Here is a 6,558-nt window from a genome sequence, read left to right as displayed (position 1 = left end):
AAGAATAATTATTTTGAAAAGAAAAAATATATGAAAAAGTATTTCTAATTTTTCTTGTTGGTAAATAGTCAATCAGAAAATATGGAAGAATTCTCTTTATAAAAATCACGCACCTATATAAATACACGGTTGGTGAAGTGGTGACAAAATTAGTATGACTCGATGTTGGGTTTAAATCTTATAATAAATAAAAAGAATTAAAAAAAAGGGGCTCTTTTGGCCTTAGGGGGTAACAAGCAAGTTGAATAATAATAATAATAAAAAAACTTGAATCTGTTAATTTCCTCAATTTCCTACATAAAGATACCCAAATCTAAAGCTTGAATCTTACGAAAATGATCAACTTGAATCAACAAACTCCGAAGAACTGGGTTGAGAACTATGTTACGAGCTTTCATCGTGTCCCTCATTCCATATGCCGAAGCTTGGCAATTAAATAAGCCTGTAGTAGAACTTCATATTGCCTCCAACTAAACTTGTAGCCCACTTCTTTCGTTTTGTGCCAAATCATCTCTGTAATATGGATATCACCTCTATTAGCATACTTCTCCATAATAACAGTATAATTGATAAAAGGTTTCTCTTGGTTCAGCAAGACTGCTTCTCAACTTCCCCTGCTTTGATATGAAGTTTAACTAGGTCGTCCCATATCAATGGGCCTATTCGGATTCCACTGTCTGCCATTAGCATAACGACATCGTTACCCTTTTTTACCATCATATTATTTGCATAAATTTTCAGCATAAGTGAGTAGCTCTTGGGATGAAAAAGCCATCTTTTTAACATAAACAACTTCATCAATTTTATTTAATTCGGTAAGATACTCAATTTCAATCCGATACACTTCCTTTTGAGAGCAAACTTGACAAAGTTTCTAAATTTTTCTCACTTCATTTATATCACCCAATTTCGCATACCATAGATAGAAGTACCTACCAACTTGAGGATTCTTCTTTAAGTCTTCCCCTTCCAGTTTCTTCAATAAATATTTGATATCTTCTTTCAACCCAACGACTACATTTCTTTCTGTCTGAGCGCTACAAATTGATAATAAAACATCAACATTTAGAAGGTTTTGGTTCTAAATAACTCTTCAAAGTACATTTCTAATTCATGTAGCTCATGATCAGACAATTTAGCAATAGATATCATCCTACCTATATTGTTTTATTGCTAAATTGTCTGATCATGAGCTACATGAATTAGAAATGTACTGAGGGTTATTCAGAACCAGAACCTTTTAAATGCTGAAGTTTTATTATCAATTTGTAGTGCTCAGGCAGAAAAAAAGGCAGTTTTAGTTATACACTTTATAACCGTTGAGTTGAAAAAAGATGTCAAAGATTTATTGAAAAAAATGAAAGGAGAAGACCTAAAAAAGAATCCTCAAGTTGGTAGATACTTCTGTCTATGGTATGCGAAATTGGGTGATATAGATGAAGTGAAAAGAATTTGGGAGCTTTGTCAAGTTTGCTCTCAAATGGAAATGTGTCGGGCTGAAATTGAATATCTTGCCGAATTGAATAAAATTGATGAAGCTTTTGAGTTTATGTCAAAAAGATGGCTTCTTCATCCCAAAAGCTACTCACTTATACTGAAAATTCACGCAAACTTTTTACTCCTACCAATTTCTCAATCTACACAAAACCAACCATAATGGAAATAAGCAAACAAATCAATAGAAAAAATGGAAATTACAAATATTGAAACTAAAAATCTACAAATTATTTTAAAATAAGTTATTAAATGGAAGCAAGTAGGCAATTTAAATACAATTTTATTCATGAGAGCACAACCTTTTTTTTTAATATGTAAAACTCACTACATGAATCATATAATGGCATTTAGAATTTAGCTCATAGTATATAAAAAAATTTGTTAATGAACTTTGCACTAAACAGATATTAACTTGAGAATAAAGAAAAAATGTAGACAGTTTTCATCTTCTTTGGAAAAAAAATATGTTCACATGTTACATTTTCTTCAGCTAAGTCGCTCAGATATTTTCCATGCTTAACATAGATCATACTTCTAAAGTTTTTCCTTCTAAACTGTACACAATTTTCAACAGTACGTCAAAAAGAAAAAAATGAGTTGATAATAATCTAAAATCAATACATAAAACCCATACATTCAATGTGATTAATTAGAAACAAAAAAACTCTTTAACTTTCTCAAAAATATCGACAAATTTAGAAGTTCAGGAACACAATTTCTCGAAACTATACTCCATGCCTCATTTGTTCTCATAAACAGCCAAGCATGAAACTTAATAAGAATTAAAATCCACAGTTTAATAAGAATACATCTATAGTAAACACTGTTAAAACAAAAATAATAAAAAGTTAAGAATTTAGTGAGATCATTAGAATTGGATATTTGTCCTAAATCCTTTAATAAAATCACTATTTACATAAGCCAAAGAACTAAGAATTATTCATTCAAAAACAAAATTATATACTGATATTTGTACCTGATAAACATCTTTGCTGAGCTCTGACAATTTTAGAAAGCAAAGTATTTTTCAGCAACATCTCTTATATAAACTAATCAAAATTAGAAAAATCAACCATGGTTAGATTGAATTAAACTGGGTTTAGTGATATATCCTTTCACGATGGATGTCAATTAAAATAATAGTAATATAGACTTCAAAGATTAAAAAAAGCAATAAAATAATGATTCCACCAATTAGAGTATATCAAAGAATTGGTTTATGTACATAATTCACAAAAGAATTTGTGATCATCACTTAAGGTCAACTATTGAATTAATCCCTCTTATTAAGTTTGACTCTGATCTATTGTAACATTTTCTAAAGTGTTTGAAATTGACAAAAAAATCCATTAATGTGAAGATAGTATGACTTGCAACTAACTAAACTCATCCTACTAATATGTCTAATGAACTACAATAGAAAACTAATGCTAGAACTCATAAATAAAATTCTAACTATTCCTACTTTGTAGATTTGGCCAACTGAAGGTAAAATTCTGTATTTTAAAGTATATATTTTTAATTATAAACTTATAATAATTTATTGTAATTACTTAAATTTATTTTACTTTAACAAATAGTTTGCATTTTAAGGCAAAATGAAAAAAATTCTCTACAATTACTTTAACAAATAGTTCATGACCCCGATCATGTTTTTAATAAAATTGTATGCATAAAGGATCTAAAAAACTTCTTTTTATGTGCATGTTTTTTGAAAAATCTTAAAAGCTTCCAATAATAACTATTCTTACGATATCTGCCGTAATTAAGAATATTAATAAAAAAAAAATCACATCTTAGCTCTACAATTGGCCACACTACACTGCTATTGAATGTTTTTGTCCTTAATACAAACGCATAGCATTTTATACCCAATATTTCTACCTCAAATAAAAATATTGATAAATCTTCATTTAAATGTTAGTTCCAAATTTATACATTCTCAATCTTCTTTTGGCTTATTAGTCTCTATCTTTTAATGCTTCAAATGAACATAAGCACAAAGAAGGAATGGAAAATGACAGTTTCATCCAGAACATTAATATTGAAAAGCTTGAAAAAAAATATTCAAAAGAACATGAAAACATTATTGTGAATCATGTATTAGAGAATGCTTACCTAGTACAGCCTTGCGAACCTTATAATTTAAAATTCAAGTCAACCTCATCAAACTCTATGAATCCAATTTCAAATGTTTATCATAAAATAAAACTTACGCAAACTTTAAGACAATATTTTTAAAAAAATTTTCTAACTTTTCAATAATTTTACCACTCAAAGTGACATAAATGTAGGTTTCTAAAATGAAATCACATTGCTAGAAGAAACTTAGTAATTACAAACTTTGCTTTAATAGGAGAGGTGTAAATGATTTTCAAGTTATGTTGCTTACATTCAATTTTTAATTTTCCTGCTTTATAGTTTTGCAATAGCTTTCATTACAATAAAGTTAAAATAATAATGATCACATTGGTCTTTACAATGATGCTAACAGTACAATAGATATAACAAATCACAACAAAGATTAAGAATATGTCCAATTTCTTTACTCTTTTCTAAAACCAAGGGCTAATACTACTTTTCACCAAACTTCACAATAAACATGTAATTACTAGTTAGTTCTAAATTTAAAATTTCTTATATAGCATCCTTCTAAACTAAAAAATGCAAAGAAAATCCATGCAAGTAGGGAGTTACTCAGAGTTTATTAATGCTAATTATTATTTTGAAAATTTTCTATAAAGTCATGTATAAATCAATTTACCATTTACCAAGAGTGATTCCTTGCACTCCTCTGTAATAAGAACTCATCATAGTCCTAAACCTTTCCTATCCAGCTACAAAAGACGGATGTTATTTCAAGTCAATTTCCATCTTTTAATTTAAAAGCAACACCAAAGGATACCATAAAGTTGAAAATTATATCATTTGAAAACTTAAATCAAATTGTTTATTAATTTTATAGAGCATGCAATTTATGCGCAATTAGTTAAAAGAGAACAGGTAGTATGAATTGCTCAGGTTTTATGCTTTTGTTAAGTAGTACTGAAATAGTAAACTATTCTATTTGCACAGTTAAGTGAACCATTTTGATTATACAGAAAAAAAATTAGATGTACTCAAAAAATATAGGGTGCTTCAATTCATTGAATAAAGACTTTGAAGACCTCTAGATTACTATCAGTTGAAGCTCCATTTCAGAAGTAACAATACATAATGTTAGGCAAGTAAATGTTCAAACAATTTAGTTGCTAATTACCTTAGCCATGTATTTCCATAGATACTGCACAGCTTTTAGTGATTACCCAATATTCCAAACAACCATATCTATAGAAAAATGTTTCAAATTGGGAAAACATAAAGATAAGTTAATAAATTTGGCACAAACCCATATTTAAAGAATCCAAGTGATACCACAAACAACAAATTCAACCTTACTTCATGAACAATCTTTAACAATGAAACCAAGGATTCGTTCCTTAAAAAGTGCAACTATACCCGTACTTTCCACGTTTTGCGGCAATCTGAAATTTAAGCCATACCAATATCATAATAATTAATAAGAATGAGAACCACGCCAACTTCTAATTGAGACAATAATTAGTATATCTCATAATGAATTTTAACATTCTTCTTATATCATATATCAGTAATTACTTATCTCTTTTTTACCAAAAAAGAAAGAAAGAAAGAACTGGAAGGAATTTGATGTAACGATCGAACCTAAAGGGAATACTGTGGAGATCTGAATCCTTTTGCATCTTCCTAACATAGAGAAAGCATAATTTCTTAAGGGTGAGACATTACTATCTCCTCTTTAAAAAGAGGGAGAAACTTAGAAGATCCAATTTTATTATTTATTTATAATGGAGAATTACCTTCAATGTACTTCTTTTGGAAGTAAAATTCACGAATTCATCATCACCTGTAAATTGGAAACATAAAACAAAATCCCTCAATTAAGTTTATAGAAAAACAAAAGAGTACAGGTGGTGTGAATTGCTCAGGCTTAATGCTTTTGTTAAGTAATATTGAAATAGTAAACTTTTCTATTTGCACAGTTAAGTTAACCATTTTGATTAAACAGAAATGAAATAGATGTACTCAAAAAATATATGGTGTTTCAATTCATTGAATAAAGATTCCAAACAACCACAACTATATAAAAATGTTTTAGTGATTACCCAATATTCCAAACAACCACAACTATATAAAAATGTTTCAAATTGGGATAACATAAAGATAAGTTAATAAATTTGTCACAAACTCATATTTAAAGGATCCAAGTGATACCACAAACAACAAATTCAAACTTACTTCATGAACAATCTTTAACAATGAAACCAAGGATTCCTTCGTTATAAACTATGCCTGTACTTTCCATGTTTTGTGGCAATCTGAAATTTAAGCATACCAATATCATAATAATTAATAAGAATAAGAACCACGTGAACTTCTAATTGAGACAATAATTAGTAGATTTTATAATCAATTTCAACATTCTTCTTATATCATATATCAACAATTACTGATTTCTTTCTTACCGAAAAAAGAAAGAAATAAAGAACTTGAAGGAATTTATACAAAGTCAGCAAAAGAAAAGAACTCAAATATTGAAACCTGAAGCCCAATAGTGTTAATCCCACCTTGGAATAGATAACTAACAGTAGAAACAGTATGCATTTGGAGGAAGAAGAAGAAGTATGGAAGAATCTTTTCATGCTTTTAAGCGCGTGACATGCAGCAGATACCAACGCCATTCCACTTTTCCGATAGCCACTTCTCCAATCTCTGTTTATTGTTGCGGTGGCACGTTCTTGAATATCCTTGTTCTTCCCCATCCTGCTTCCTCCATCTCTGGGTCGCCTCTACTTCTCGGGACTTCTGAAATCTCCCTTCCCATTTAGTCTGACGTTTAAGATAAATTCCAAATCTTCAGCTACAATCTCAACCCTACTGGTTTGCTGGGATACCCTCCGCTGCTCTCTTCACCTTGTGCTCATAGTCTCTGTTGCTAAACCTTCTTCTTCATCTGGGTTCACTCAGTTCTTTCTCTTTCGA

At 29.5% G+C, this 6,558-nt stretch overlaps 1 long non-coding RNA gene across 5 annotated transcripts; it reads right to left on the bottom strand.

Annotated features, from left to right (window-relative positions):
- Positions 1–230: 230 nt before the first annotated feature.
- LOC127744009 (uncharacterized) lies at positions 231–6,552 on the bottom strand. Of its 5 annotated transcripts, none has more exons than XR_008005219.1 (6): positions 6,144–6,552; positions 5,815–5,894; positions 5,376–5,422; positions 5,221–5,262; positions 2,474–5,021; positions 231–1,637 (listed from the first exon to the last, which is right to left on the bottom strand). It is a non-coding gene; the product is annotated as an uncharacterized LOC127744009 (long non-coding RNA). The 5 variants fall into 5 exon arrangements; XR_008005222.1 differs by having other exon boundaries at positions 231–4,334; positions 4,757–5,021; XR_008005221.1 differs by having other exon boundaries at positions 231–4,824; positions 4,931–5,021.
- Positions 6,553–6,558: the final 6 nt, after the last annotated feature.

Source organism: Arachis duranensis, unplaced genomic scaffold (genome assembly GCF_000817695.3).
Source record: "Arachis duranensis cultivar V14167 unplaced genomic scaffold, aradu.V14167.gnm2.J7QH unplaced_Scaffold_192126, whole genome shotgun sequence".
Lineage (NCBI taxonomy): Eukaryota > Viridiplantae > Streptophyta > Magnoliopsida > Fabales > Fabaceae > Arachis > Arachis duranensis.
This window is presented reverse-complemented; position numbering and strand designations above follow the sequence as displayed.